Here is a 16,189-nt window from a genome sequence, read left to right as displayed (position 1 = left end):
GCACCATCCAAGACCGGTTTGGGGATTCACTACCATATTCTAAAGTTAATGACTTTGTTTTGTTCAGGACCAACAGGCTAAACTCCGGAAGGCAGGCTCTACCTAATTTTTGAGACAGTCACTGTGATGTTCTGTGTGTCCGAGTCCCGTGTCTCATGCCTTCCTCTGCTTTTCCATGGTTGACTAAAGCAGAGGAAGGCCTTTTTAGTCAAATGCCAAAGAAAGCCAGATGGAAGTGAGGAATAAGGGTAACCACATAGTTGCTTCCCTCTGCCATCAGTTTTTAAAATCTTTTTATTTTGAACCTGGAGAAAAGCTGCACAGATAGTACAGAATTTGCATATACCCTTTTCCAGCTCCTGCCAGTGTTAGCATCTTGTAATCAGTAATAGTTACCAGAATCAGGTTTAAATTAGTACTGTACCTTTAGCTAAACTACAGACCTTATTAGCATTTCATCTGGTTTTCCACTAATGTCCTCCTCCAGTTCCAGGATCTCCTCAGACGACTACAGCTAGTTCCTCAGTCTCTCCTTGTCTTTCACGATATGGAAACTTTTGAACAGTACTGATCAGTTATTTTGTTGAATGACACTGAATTTGGGGTTTTCGGATGTTTTCTAATATTTACTTTGAGGTTATGCGTTTTGGGGAAGAATACCACAAAAGCGATGATGTCTTTTCCCCTCAAGTGGTGACTTGATGTCGTGTTCTCTTATTAAAGGCCATGCTTACCTTGATCACTTGATTCAGGTAGTTTCTCTGGGATTTCTCCACTATAAAGTGACTATTATTCCCTTTGTAATTAATAAATGTCTTGGGGGAAGATACTTTGAGACTATGCAAATTAAAATTTTAATTTATAATTAAAAACCTACCTTATAGTTCTGGACAAATATCCTATTTCTTCTCAAACTTTTACCCACTGATTTTAGCATCTAGGGGTAGATCTTGCCTGCAATATTTATCACTATACTATTTACCTAATAGTGATTCTATGTCTCCTTTATTCCTATACATTTATATATTTATTGTAATTCTTCTATAAGGAAGAGCTGCCCTTTCTTACACACACACACACACACACACACACACACACACACACACACACAGCAGTATGGACTCATGGATAGTTACTTTATTGTATGGGTTCTAATCCAATTCTGTCATTTTATTTAATTGCTTAAATTGTTCCAGAGTTGGCCATTGGGAGTTCCTTTAGATTGGCCACAATGTCTTTTGACATGTTCCCATCCTTTCTTATTTTGTGGCACCCCCAGGTATTCAGCCTTATCTTATATTTTCCTTGCCCTAGCCCTGGAGTCAATCATTTCCTCAAGAATCCTGGATCTTTTTATTGGAGAATGGTGCTTAGAACCCAGTGTCTGTGTGTTAGGTGTGCACATTGCAACTGGGGTGCCAGTGCTTTTAACTTCCGCCAATTTTAAAGCACACTCTTCCCTGTGAGCATGAATGTAGCAGGACTGAAAGTTGCTCTTGACACTGCAGGGTAATAAATCATTTTGATGTAAAATCATTTTGATTAGGCCACTTATTGGTGGGTTTTTGAAAGTCAGTGCACAGCCCGGCCAGTGTGGCTCAGTGCTTGAGCATTGACCTGTGAACCAGGAGGTCACAGTTTGATTCCCAGTCAGGGTACATACCTGGGTTGTGGGCTCGATCCCCAGTAGGGGACTTGCAGGAGGCAGCTGATCAATGATTCTCTTTCATCATTGATTAAATCAGTAAAAATATACATTTTTAAAAATCAGTGCACATTGGGAGGCCCCTAGACAAATATTAGTAGGTATTCTGACTGTAAATGGAATGGGTTAACTTTTTGTGGAAAAGTGCTTTAATAGTGAAAGGCCTGTGTTAGCATTCAGATATCCCTAACATTCTTGTATTTTTGACTCTCATTTTTAGTCCATTACCTATTTTAAGGTAATGAGAATAACTTTTGGTTCTCTATTAGTTATAGAAGGTAAATGCTATCTGAAGGATACCTACTAGAGTGTTTTACGCATGTCTAAGTATAGACATGAGATTGCATAGCTAGTCGGTCAGAGAACTGTTTGGATTTTGTTTGAGTTCAGTGCTCATTCCATGTAATATACCATGGCTGTCCTCGTGTCATAAAGATGAGAATATTTTTATGATTGCCTTTCCTTCAGAATATTTTTAAATTTGTAAAATACTTCAGAGTATTTTTCAATGATTTTTAAATGCTAGCTTTTTGGGGATTCAGCTATTGTCAGGCTTTTGGGTTCTAGGCATCAGATACTAGATATGAGACAGGGTAATTTTGCTCCCGTGTGGTAAATCTATGACTCTTCTTAAAGCTGAATATGACTTTTCTCTTGGATGTTCTTAATTTCTGTGAGTGGAAACTTCAGGCTTTGGGCTGGTGGCACATAATATTTAATGGCAGAGAAAATAAAGCACTAAACACATCAGTAGGTAGACTGTAAACATTAGTTAGTTATAACTGCTTTGACCTTTAGTGTGAATGCTGCTGGCCTTACCCTGTAGCCAGTGACATTGTGTACGGAGTTTGGATTTAGGAAGCCCAACAAAATGATGCAGTTGGGAACGTGTCTGGGGTAAATAAAAAGCTCTAACGTCAACCCCCCTTCCACTTAAACTCTAATGTGTGAGTTTCTGCTTATACTGGGCTCATGGTGACATCTTCCTTTGGAAGAAGGGATTCTTGGGAAAAGAAGGAGAGTGGATTTTCATATAATTAAAAACCTGCCTTACGGGACTGGATAGGTGGGGTAGAGGTGTTGGTCTTAAGATGCAAAACAGTTTAAGTGACTTGGGATAGTTCGGGACTTAAAGGAGCTATCCAGCTTCCATGGTCTGAAAGCTCCCTTCTTGGGCTAAGAAGATAAGTGGCGGAGATCATAAACACAGCAATCACAAATAACTTTAAACGTCGAAAGACACTATCTGGCTATTGGGTTGAAGTATTAAAAATCACGTGACGTTCATGTGAGTGATGCTTAGAATATAAGATGAAAAACTAATTATCAGAGTATCTTGTATTTACTGTATGGATAACAGAACCACTCGCTCACAACTAATCCTTCAGAGAAAGTTCTTGTCACTGAATTATCCAACTATGTTGGTAAGAAATAGTTATTTCTGGTCTGGATTTTTTTGTTGGTGGTGGTGGTGGTGCTGGGAAGTTTCTCATTACCACTTTATATCTTAAATCGCACCTAAAGAATTGACTAGAAGAATTGACTGAAATAGCAGGACAAAAGGTTGTTATAAATGTGCTATTTGTAAACTCTTAAAAATTGGGGGGAATTGACATAAGTAGAATTTACTGGAGCCTGCCTTGCTGAAGTCAGATACATTATGACATGGGATTCACCTTATATCATTAGAATTTCCTTGTTTCTGAACATTTGGATTCCGTGATCCCGGTGCAGTGACAAATTCAAATGTTCATGGAAGAAGCGTGAATTCGGCCCTCCTTGCTGGGTGCAGATAACCGTCAGTCACACCATGACAGAGGCCCTTTCCCTCTGCCCCCTTTTGGTTCTCATCCTTTCCTCTCTGACTGGTTGGCACCGTGCTTGGCCTAACACTCCTCTTCACCGAACCCATTGCTCTTAACAAAACCCAGGGGTACAGAAGTCAGCTTCGAGGGTCGGCTTTTTGTATGACTTGGTTTGATGGTTTCGGATAAGGTATGTTTCGAGTAGGTATGGACTAGTGAGTCAAGCTTCTCTGAGTCCATGTTTGAGATTTTGATTTAAAACAATAATGTTACATTAAAGCTCTTAAGAGGATTCCCAGCCATTGGTCATTGGAGACACTTTTTGATGATTTCTGAGGTAGTGAAGCTATTTTGACTACATATTAAATGCAGGAGAATTTTTTAAAATATATTTTATTGATTTTTTACAGAGAGGAAGGGAGAGGGATAGAGTGTCAGAAACATCGATGAGAGAGTAACACCGATCAGCTGCCTCCTGCACACTCCCTACTGGGTATGTGCCCGCAACCAAGGTACATGCCCTTGACCGGAATCGAACCTGGGACCTTTCAGTCTGCAGGTCGACACTCTATCCACTGAGCCAAACCAGTCAGGGCTAAATGCAGGAGAATTTAATATGAGTGTCATATGATGCTGTGCATGTAAGCTTAAAAATGCTAATTAATGTAAAGTATTGATTTGCCTCCAAATTGCCTTGTTAATGTGCATCCAGAAATGTAAAAAAATGGGGCAGTGGTTCATATGCTGTGTGTGTTTTTTTCCACACAGCATTATTTTATATGAATGGCCAGAAGTCATATAATGGTCCTTTTTATTAGGAACATAATATCCCATTACGTTGATATACCATGGTTCTTGCTAAACTCTCCCCCTAATGTTTGATATTTGTTTAGTCTATTTCTAGTTTTTCCCTATGGTGAATACTAAGGGATATGTAGAAAGGGCCATTCTTGCTATGGCAACTGTTGAGCATCTGCTGTGTATGTGCCACACGTGGCGTCAGATACTGTGGCAGATGATACAAAGATGAACGAGACAAGTGCTGGAGGAATGAGGGATGCTTTCTGTCTACTGTGATCAAGGAAGGCTCCATGGAAGAGCGGCATTTGATTCTGGGTCATGAAGAATGAGCAGTAGTAAGAATGGCAAGTACAGGAAAGTTAAACTCCAAGCAGTGGAGTAAGCAACTTCAGAGTGTTGTGGCTGGAGTACACAGGGTACCATCTGCTAAGTGTCTAAACTACGTTTTACCACAGAAGATCTTGCTGTAAGAATGTGTCCTAAATATGTTTTAGACAGAGTGCACCATGAGTGTATAATAAAAATGTTGCCAAAGATATGCTGTCCACAGAAAAATGCATTCCTAGAGGTTTAACTCCTGTTTGCCAGCTCCTCTTTGACCTTCCGTGATAGTGTTTCTTTAGAGGGAGACTTGATATCTGATTTCCAAGTGATGAAAGGGAGAAATTGAAGTACGCCATTTTCTGTAAAATATGGGAAGTCATCAACATATGTACAAGCAAACTCGAGCTCATTCCATGTTTCATGCATGAACAAGTGTTTAGAGGATCTGTGCTTGATGGGCCAGATCTGGAATAAAGAAGACCCCATCCCCCAAAGGAACTAATGGGTAAATTGAAGAAAGAACCCAAATAAACAACCAGAAGGGTAAAAACAAAACCTCAATCACCAGTTTGTGAAGCTCTTTGAAGTTACGCATATGGAACTGTGGAGCCACAGGAAAGGGGTATCTGAAACTGGTAGGGGGCGTCAGGGAAGGCTTCCTGGGGGAGGACATGCCTACACTGGGTCTTCAAGAGTGGGAGGAGAAGCACAGGAGAGGGCAAAGGCATAAAGGGATAAGAGAGCAGCAAACACCTGGAAGCTAGTGTTTAAACTCTTCTCTGCAGCTGAAGAGGTGGAGAGAGACCCAACAATGAATATCTGTGAATGCCATACAATTCTGAGTTTGAAAAGAAGCATGATCACATTTACCCACGAAGTGAATGGGATCGCCCAGGCCAGCAATGTTGAGCATAGTGGCAGGGGAAAGAGGGGATGGTGAAGGAGACCTCCCCCATGGACCACTCTCCCTTAGTGCTTTGTCTGTGGGGAAACGAACAGCTTACTCAAGACAGTCTCTGTGCCCAGAATGGTAGGCAAGCGTGGTTGTGTAAGTGAATGGATGCGCGGTGAGAATTATTTTATTATAGGTTAGGCTGTGACCAGGATGGGAAAGAGAAAGGGTAACAGGAACTAACTTGTCTCTGTACCCCACATGGGATTTGGGGGAAGCACCAGGCCCACAGCATGGGCCCCCTGTGCTGACTCTTCCTAGTAGAGTGGTTGGTGGTTAAACGAGCTTTGCTACACAGTGAATTCTGGTTGTGGGTTTTAACCATTCAGCTAATTTTATCAAATTAGTCATAAGTATGTTTTCCTCTTTAAAAGACCATAGTGGGAGAAACAAAAACAAAAATCAAACAGAAAATCACACAAAACAAAAACAAAATAAAAGACCATAGGGGAGAAAAACTATGGAGCTTTTCCCCAGTATCTAACATTGAATTTTACGATATTTTTAATATACCGTATATATTATATATAAAAAGTAAAAGATGCCCTATAAGTCATGGCTTTCATATGACCACTGCAGCTAGAAAGGTGGACCAGAATCAATGAGCTTTTAAAGGCCAAAGTCCCCACTTTCATGGAATTTACGTTCTAGTGGTTGGACGAGATAAGACAGACTAGTGAGTTGTTTTAAAAACTAAGAAGAAACTGGTGAGATATAGTTGTCCACTCAGATTTTAGAAAAAATATTGGGGCTAGGATTTAAATTTAAATTTTATGAGTTTTCATGGGGCATTCTTTAAAACTGGGTTTTAGACCAGTAACTAATAAATGATACCCTCTTTCATCTTCCGTAATTTCTTTGCATGCTGTTGGGTCATTCAGAATGGCACTAAGGTTAAATCTGGCGTATCATGAGCCACTTGAAAACAGAAGGTTAAGTCTGCTAAACACAGGTTCAGTTGGGTACCTCTCCTGTGGGCTTGCTGGTTCTTGTACAGATTCCTGCTTCCACCCAGTTCCAGGACCAGCTGCACATACCTGCCTCACCCCAGCCCAGGAGGGCCAGCCTGTTTTCCTCACCCAGCCCAGAGGTAGGGTTCTGCTTCCAGGACTGTAAGAACTTCTGTCACTTCTCCCCTTCCTCGTTCCCCTAACTTACTGTGCCGGGGGGAATATCATGGGAGGGTGGCAAGGATTTTTAGACAAAGGAGGAATATTGAAATGGATGTGGTGCTGAATTTAGGCTCTGCTCTCTAGAAGCACCATAACAATCCTCTTTCATGTTCCTGGCCCATTACCTAGTTGTCTGTAATGTAACATTTGTTTTCTTTAAAAAAAAAAATCTGTGTGTGTGTGTGAGAGAGAGAGTGAGTGTGTGTGAGAGAGAGAGAGAGAGAGAGAGAGAGGGAGAGGGAGAGAGAGAGAGGGAGGGAGAGAGAGAGGTACCTTGGAATCTTTGAGGGAAGAATATGAAAATTGTAATAATAATGACTCTATTTGATGTGTATCACATTCTACATGACAGTAGACCAAATCTCTTTTATTAATATTTGCGTGTTCTCTTAAAACCTATAAGAAGTATTTTGGCTTTATAAAAATCTCTATTGACCATTGTTATAAATAGAAAAATGTCATTGTTTCCGAGCATATGAGATGAAGAGGGTTAACCTGGGGGCCTTTGCATGTGGGCACTATCAAGAGAATTCAGGTTGAAAAGGGTGGGCTATGTGTGACTAGTGCACTTATCATCCAGGCTGACTTGGTCAATCCGTCTTTCGTCAAGCCCATGGGATAAACAGACTTGACAAATTGTTATAAAAGGTTTTCAGTTTTTAGGGCGTGGCTGTGGAACCACACCTGAGAAGCTAGCTCGATGAAGCCAACTCATAAAGTTATCTAAGCGCCTCCACCCCAGTTGATGGTCCAGATTGTCTCCAAGGGAGGTGAACTAAGCCAGTGTTAAGACTGAGTGGGATAAGGCCGTGGTGGTGATACATAATGGGTGCATTCATACCCATCACTTCAATACAGCCTTTTCTTGGATGGAAGCATGGGAAACAGCACATGAGCACGCACTCACGCTTCTTTTTAGCTCTCGGGGTCACTGCTGGCCCCCTACTGCCTTTGTCCCCCAGCTGCCCACTGGGACTTGAGCCTTTGTAAGATCATTGAAAATACTTAATTTCTAAGAACCCAAAGGAAAGAAAACTTGACTTCTTACCCTTCAGAAAGTTGGTTGAAACAATATTATTATTTTTAAAGAGGCCCTCCAGATATATATAAATAGTTGTTGTTGACTAGATTTACCATGTTATGAAACTGATCATTGTGGTAGTTATTATGGCAGCATTTTAATTTAGGAAAGTACTTTGATAAATTAGCTTGTAAGTTAAATGGGTTTGTAAATTCTTAGGGAATTTCTTAAACTTCTGATTGGTGCCTCAAGGCCATTAAAAATAGATATAATAGACATAGATCCTGAGACCCTATTTTGCCTTTTAACCCATTGGTACTTTCTCCATTTCCTTTAGTGGACTTCAGTAAAATTTAGAAAAGCTTACAAATTCCCACAAAAGTTAACTCTAAATAAAGGAGAAGTTGGTTAATACCCTATTTTGGAATTACGGCAAAATTAATTTTCATCATATCACCAGTGAGCAAGTGTTTTATATTTATTTATTAAAGGAAATTAGTAAGATATTTAAATTGCATATAAATCCTAGCACTCTAACACTTTTTGATCTTATATATCTTAGTTACATTTTGTTTATGTGGTGTACTTTCTATTTGGAATACTACTTTCACTGTAGTTATCACAGTTTTCCACTCATTTTCAAAAAGCCTTTATAATTATAATGATAAATAATATTCAGTCGCATTTGTGTACCATAATCTACGAAACATATTTCTCATGTTTACAATGTAGATTGTATCTAATTCTTTGCTACATTAGACAAGACATCATTATAGTGAAATCTTTATGCTGTAATAAATTATCTCCTTGGGATAAATTAACAAGAATAACTAGGTCACAGGTATGAACATGTTTTGATTTGGTGGGCTAGATTATAAAAATAATACATAATCATCCTAACACACTAGAATGGTATAGAAGTAGAGAAAATAAAATTTCTCTGTGGGACCTCAGTTCCACTCCCCCATGTGAGCAAAGGTTGTGTAGAAAGGGGTAAGAAGGTTCTGAGCAGTGGAATGATGTGCAAGTGGTGACGTGTGCTATCTAGTTAAACAGTAAAACGAAGGCCTGCTTTACTTGTACGATTGTAACCACAGAATCTGAGCAGTGCCCTCTTTGGACAAGACGTAGAGGTGTCCAGTGTTGGTTACAAGCAGCTGGTTTGAGAAAGTGCAGTTTCCTGTGTCAGATAATGTTAAGTGACGTCTGTGCCCCCTTGACTCTGATTAAGAAGAGATGGCTGGAAGCAGCAGGCCCCAGCTTTCCTGGGTTTAAGGGTCATTGAGGAATCCTTGTAGATAAGAGAGGAAGTGTATATTCCAGGCCCTGGAGTGATGACTGGACTTGGGAAGCTGGGAGGGTCCGTGGAGGCAGTTCAAGTGTGCTAAGGAGGGAATAGGCTTCAGGCTGTGTGCCTGTGACCCGTGTGTCTTTGAAATTTGATTTCCTCTTCTAGATTTCACCTTTCTAGGCAGAAATCAAGTGTTTGGTCTTTCCCATTTGTAGGGAATTGTGGCTGAGCAAAGGGAAAGAAACCAATATACACTGAATGGCCAGATTATTATGATCGCTGAACGCATAATAATCTGGCCACTCAGTGTATATCCTATATAATAAAAGGCTAATATGCAAATTGTCCCCTTGACCAGGAGTTCGACCAGCAGGCAGGCAGGCCAACCGCCCATGTCCCCTCCCCCTGGCCAGGCTGGACAGACCCCACCCATGCACGAATTCATGCACCGGGCCTCTAATACACACACACACACACTCACACACACACACACACACACACACACACACACACACACTGAGTGGCCAGGTTATTATGCTTTCAGAGATCATAATAATATGGCTACTCAGTGTATAAGACCACTCTTTACAAACGTGTTCATTTCCTGTACGAGCCTTTAGAAGAATAATGCAATGATATTCTCCCATTGGGTTGTTTCATTAAATTGTTTTGAATTATTTGTCTCTAAAAGGAGGCATCCTCTGTGTCCTATATGTGCTCACTTGCTACTCTGGCCTGAGTGTAATTAGGTGACCTTATCACTCCTCCCACCAGCCCTGTCTCCATCCCCGAATCTGAAGGGAAGGTCGGCCTGACACACATGGTGGTTTTTTGACCTTTAGAGATGTTAGCTGTTAGGCCACAGAGTCCTGTTTGCTAGCATTAGGTCCAGCTCACAGCTTTCTACCATAAAAACAACAGGCAAACTAGGGAATCTTTTGGTCAGTCACAGGCATAATTACCACTGAACCGAGAGTCCTGCTAACGGGACCAAGTTCCTCATGGACTCTGCATTAGTTTCCCGTTTTTGAAATTGGGTGTCTAGACTTACCTCCAGGATTCCGGCTAGGACATAGATGGGAAGAGGTGGAGGCCTCAGGGGACGGCTGAACTTGGAATAAAGATCACGACACCCGAGTCCCCCGTCTGTCAAGCTTTTCAGACATGTCTCAGCACTTGCTGCCTGCACAGAAGCTGGATTCCAAACAAAGAAGCCACTGGGAAAGTTACGCTTCACTGCACTTTTTAATAAAATAGAGTGACTACCTCATTAGATAGGAGTATGTCTGGAATTCAGAACCTCGGATGCCAGTTCTCTGACCTTCAGCTGATGACATCGTTGAATTTCTCAGGTATTTAAAAAAAGCCGAACATGTGATACATTGGTAGGAATAGAAGGATGCGACCAAAGAGGAGAATTTTATAATATACATTAGAGGGTTATAAAAAAGATGTAGTGTTTTTCAGAGACGTTCCCCCTATCCCCCTGTCTTTTGTCTTCCTCGGAGTAATAAGCAGTGATGACTACTCTCAGTGACCTTCATCACCTTGATCATTTTTGTGTAAAATATGATGTTTTAAAATAAAATCTGATCTTGTTTGCAGAATGAACACAGATTACCTATATTACCTCCCACACCAACCCACCCAAACTTCCTTCACTCTACTTTGCTAATAAGAAATTATTTGAGGTTTTTTGTGTGTGCACTTTTGGCAGTTCAGAGCCAAGTGTTGTTACTCTTGGGTGTAGGATTGAGGATATATATATATATATATATATATATATATATATATATAATTTATATAAATTTTAAATCCTCACTCAAAGACATGCTTATTGATTTTAGAGAGAGGAAAAAGGAGAGAGAGAGAGAGAGAGAGAGAGAGAGAGAGAGAGGAACATCAATTGGTTGCCTATTGCCTATTCTATATGTCCTGACTGGGGATTGAACCCACAACCCAGGCATGTGCCCTGACCATGATCGAACCCACAGCCTTGTGGTATACGGGACAACACTCCTACCCACCGAGCCACACCAACCAGGGAGAGGATATAATTTTTGTAATCTGTATTTCTAAATAGCCAGTGACTGGAGATGTGAAAGGGAATTTTGGTATGCAGTCTGAGATGCCCCAGGGGTGAACTCTCACTGGGTGTGTTATCTAAACAGCAGTGATTGAGTGCAGTTCCACAGCATGTGGGCCGGACTTTAGATAAGCACCATGTATGCTCCAGTGGTGATAAGGTAGCCAGCAGTGTCCTACATACTTCTTGAGAGAGAAGGGAGAGCCTTTGGGGTTTCAGTATTGTCGTCTCCATGCCCATGGCCATGAATTTATATTCTGCCTTTGAACACGCCAATATTTTTTTAAATATTATATAAAAACTTTGTAATTTAAAGTCATAAATCTTTTATCTAGAAATGGGACAAAGTGTAAAACAGTGCGTCTCCGTGTTTTTGTGATACGGGATATGAAGAAGTAGTCCCTTCAGGTGGAGAAGCGTCAGGCGTTGAACAGACATCGCAGGAGGCCATCACAAAGGTTTCCTTAAACCAGCGGTCGCCAGCTTTTCGGACCTCGTGGACCACCAGTGGTCCGTAGACCACTGGTTGGCAACCGCTGATCTGGACGATGAAGAAGACAGCAGTTACACGTGATAATGTGTCTTTGAGATGACAGCACTTCAACCCCAGTGTAGGCCATCAGCAGTGCTGCTAATGAGGAGGAGTTAGCTAGTGGAGAGGGAACCCTAAGAGTCACCTCAGGCAGGAATCACCGTGGACTGTGATATTGGTCTTCCATGTACTTGTGGTTTCATGATCAGGGTCCCAGCAGGACCATCATACAAATAACAGTAATGGCGGGTTGTTGTTGTTGTTTTTTAACATTTTTATTGATTGCTGAGAGGAAGGGAGAGGGAGAGAGAGAAACAGCAATGATGAGAAAGAATCATTGATCGGCTGCCTCCTGCACGCCCCCCTACAGGGGATGGAGCCTGCAACCTGGGCATGTGCCTTGACTGGAATCAAACCTGGGACCCTCCAGTCCACAGGCCAACACTCTATCCACTTTACTAAAACGGCTAGGGCAGTGGTCGGCAAACCGCGGCTCGTGAGCCACATGCAGCTCTTTGGCCCCTTGAGTGTGGCTCTTCCACAAAATACCACGTGCGGGTGCAATTGAAACTTCGTGGCCCATGCGCCGAAGTTGGTTTTCGGCCTGGGCGAGTCTATTTTGAAGAAGTGGTGTTAGAACACTCAAGGGGCCAAAGAGCTGCGGTTTGCCGACCACTGGGCTAGGGCATGGCATTTGTTTTATATGTACCCAATCTTGTTTCAGGGGGGGGAAAAAAATTACGGTGGCTTAAAAGGCCATACAAAATAAAACTAAAAGTCAGTGGGTAAGGCTATTGGGACAGAGGGAAGTGAGGCTGAAGATAGAGCTGGCATGTACTGTGTAAGGTCTTGTAAACACACGGGAAATAGACCACTGACTTGGCGCTGTGTTCTTCAGCGGCCAAGGCGAAGAGGGACTGGGGCCGGAGGCATGGTTCACAGGCTCTTTAAGGTTCAGTAACCTGGTTACTCAGGAAAAGCACAAGTACCCATGACACGGGACAAGCGGGCCATGCCGGCAACAGCACCCTGATGTAAGCTATAAACATATCCTCACCCAAGGATGTTTTTTCCATTGATCTTTAGAGAGAGAGTGGAAGGAGGGGAAAAAGTTGGGGGCGGGGGGGGGAGAGAGAGAGAGAGAGACAGACAGACAGACATGGACTGGTTGCCTCCCGCACATGCGCAGTCAAGTGCTTCTTTGACCCTGTTGTGTTTGTTTCTATTTGTCCATTACATGGAACAGTACGTGGACCGCAGACTTTCTATGGGTAACGTTTCCCCTCGTCTCAAGGTAAAATAAGGGATACTTCAGACGAGATTAAAAACAGGATACACTACTTACTATACTTCCCAAACTCTACCTTAGAAAGAATGGGCCCACGAGCTCTTCACTTGTTGACTTCTGGTGTAAAAAGGACTGGATTCACTAGATGGCAGTGTCAACAGCTCTTGGAAGTGAAACCGGATCTTGAATCTCCTAAGTGCTGAAAATGTGGGAAAGCGGGAAAGCCGCTTAATTAAACACGCAGGATCTCATTTCTAGCACTCTCCACGAAGCAGAAGCGTCCATTTCTCCCTCCCTTCTGCTTCCGGAGCTGCTTATGCACGGTAGCTGCCGTCATGTCTGGGTGGCCCTTTGCCCAGGAGCGCACCTCCCAGCAGGTCCTCGGCCCTGTGCAGCAGGTTCCAGCCGCTTTCCTTTGCTGCTTTCTGTTTGAGCCTTCGGGTGTTGTAGGGCCGGAGTTACTGGCCAAGTCTTGGGACCAGCTGTGGGGTCATGGTGTATTGATCAGGTGCAGAAAGGTTTAATAAGAGGGGATGCTTTTTAGACCTCCAGCGTTTGCTCCTTTATCATTTCTAGCATCAAAGCAATGTGAGGAAATGAAGTGATTTCGTTGTTTATATGAAAACCTTTTGCTTATGCCCATCTTTGAGGAGAGATGACATACTTTTTTCATGCTTCTTTAAATGAAAAAGTTAAGTTTGTTTTTACATCATGACGGCATAAAGTTAGTGATATTTGTGGAATTGGAGGATTTCTGTAGTGTATCTTGGGAGGCCCGGGAGAAGTCATAGAAAAAGGGATCTCTGTCCTGTTCCTCCAGGCGCCTAACAGCAGGGCTGCTGGTGCTCTGAGGGGGACCGTCCTTCACTGTGTGGCGCTGGCCCCTGTGCTGCAGGGTATTCTGCATCCCTGGCCCCTGCTCACTTCTAAATGTCCATGTCCCTCGGTCATTATACCACCCAATAGCTCATGAATGTCCAAGGTCTCCTTGGAGGGCGGTAGGGAAAGGTGGTGGCACTACCCAGGGTTGAGAGCTGCTGGGACGAGAGGTTTTGTGTAAGGAAAGGAACTTGTGGAATTTAATGGGCATAATCTCGTTAAAAGACTGTACATTAATAACTTTCTGATAACCTTAAACTTCCCACTTGCGTTTATTTATGGGTTGTGATTTCGATTAAGTCTGCATAAACACGGTTTTTACAAAGCATAAACTTGCACACATAATTTTAGGAGGGTACACTGTAAATAATTGTTTTTAAAAATATTTTTATTGACTTTAGAGAGGAAGAGAGAGAGAGAGAGAGAGAAACATCAATGATGAGAGAGAATCATTGATCGTCTGCCACCTACATGCCCCACACAGGGCATCGAGCTCCCACTGGTTCATAGGTCTATGTTCAACCACGGAGCCACACCAGCCAGGCTCTGTAAACAATTTTTTAAAAAGTGATTTTAGAAAGAGAGGAAGGGAGAGGAAGAAAAGGAGAGAGAGAGAGAGGTACATAAATTGTGAGAGGTACATAAATTGGCTGCCTCCTGCATGCTTCCTACTCGGGATTGAGCCTGAAACCCAGGCATGTGCCCTGACCAGGAATTGAACCTGCGACCTTATGGTGCATGGGATGATGCTCAACCAACTAAGCCACACTGGCCAGGGTTAGGGTTTACTTTTTATATAACCTTATCAGGTGCTTTTTCTTATACTCCTGATTGTTTTTTCTATTAGTCTACACGTCATGTCCAGATAATCCATTCTCCTCCACCTTGCTTCTCCTTCCCCTTTTAAAATAACTTTCTTTGAAAGTTACAACCATTTATTTTTTTTTCTCCTGTGAAATTTAGTATCATTTTGAGATCTATAAAGTCTCTTTTTGCATTTTAATTGAAATTATTAATAAACAAACGACCTAGGGTTGCATTGTATTCTTTGCTGTTTTAGTTCATCTGGCATCATATGTTCTCTTTTTGTCCACTCCCCCTTTTCCCTCCCAGAAATGTTTTATTGAGTGGGAAGAAGTCTTACTTTTGTTCTCTGATTTCACCTGCCCTTGAGGGTGGTTTGCATCTCCACATGCCTTTTCAATTTTAGATTGTGCTAGTTGAAAGAGGAATAATCTGTCTCTTTTCTCTCTTTCTTTTCTCATCAACTAGACTAAAACTGCCACTTGAGCTTAAGGCCTGGAGTTCAGGTTTTCTAATCGTTCACACGGTACCTAGCAGAGGGTCTGTCCATAGGTAAAGCCTTGGTTGATTGGATGTTCCCAGTTTACTTTCCCTGGTTGGTCTTTGCATTGGTACAGTTAACATTAGCTTCTAGATATAGGTTAGGTCACCATAAAATATGTCCAAGACATTAGGAGCAAATTTTTTAAAAACCTGCCTGTAATTAAATTTTTAAAATATATTTTTATTTATATTTAGAGAGAGGAAAGGAGAAGGAGAGGGAGAGGGAGAGGAAGAGAAACATCAATGTGAGAGCGAACACATCAATTGGCTACCTCCCACTGGAGACCAAGCCCGCAATCCGGACATGTGCCCTGACCTGGAATCAAACCGGCAACCTTCCAGTGCGTGGCACGACCCACACCAGCCAGGGCAGGAGCAGATTTTATATCTTGCCTTTGATGTATGAAGATAGAAGATAGGGGTAGAGGAGATCCCAAGTGGCACCTGACCTAACAGAGTATCCCTGAGTAAGAAAGAGAGATGAGGGAAGACAGCTGCTGAATCCAGGTGGAAGAATGCTGGCCTACTTGGGTCCTTGGTGTGCCAAGGTCCAAAGGCAATGCCAACTGATCATGGATGTTGTGCACCTGAGTTGATGCCACTTGCCTGCCCAGACAAGCTCTTCAGGCTCAAAAGCCCAAGGAAAGTCTCTCGTGTTAAGGAGCAGCAAGGACTCTTCTGCTCCCTTCATTCCAGTGTTACCTCACCAACCACCCGACGCCACGCTGGCGCCCCTCCCAACCTTGCCCTCCCAGTAAAGCTCAATAAAGAAATTACGTTCACCGCTAAAGGATTCAGTCAACAAGATGGACTGTCAAGGTCTAGGTCCTCTCGGGGACTTGTTTGGGTCACTAGGCTTTTCACATTTATCCAGTCCCCAGAGCTGCCTTATTGCAAGGTGCATCCATGGCACGAGAGTGAAGCTGTTTTGACAGTCACTTCAGTGGCTCCTCAGGGAGCTGGTTGGTATTCTCCCTGGCCATCTT

At 42.4% G+C, this 16,189-nt stretch overlaps 1 protein-coding gene and 1 pseudogene across 3 annotated transcripts in view; one reads left to right on the top strand and one right to left on the bottom strand.

Annotated features, from left to right (window-relative positions):
* The window catches only part of LOC129151759 (uncharacterized), a 29,336-nt pseudogene extending 16,022 nt beyond the window's left edge, over positions 1–13,314 (bottom strand).
* Positions 1–16,189, top strand: part of KANK1 (KN motif and ankyrin repeat domains 1) — a 178,319-nt gene that overhangs the window by 63,724 nt on the left and 98,406 nt on the right. The gene's annotated exons all lie outside the window — the stretch shown is intronic.

The sequence above is a fragment of the Eptesicus fuscus genome, chromosome 15, assembly GCF_027574615.1.
Source record: "Eptesicus fuscus isolate TK198812 chromosome 15, DD_ASM_mEF_20220401, whole genome shotgun sequence".
In the NCBI taxonomy this organism is placed as follows: domain Eukaryota; kingdom Metazoa; phylum Chordata; class Mammalia; order Chiroptera; family Vespertilionidae; genus Eptesicus; species Eptesicus fuscus.
Note: the sequence above shows the minus strand (reverse complement) of the source record. Positions and strands in the feature narration are given on the sequence as shown.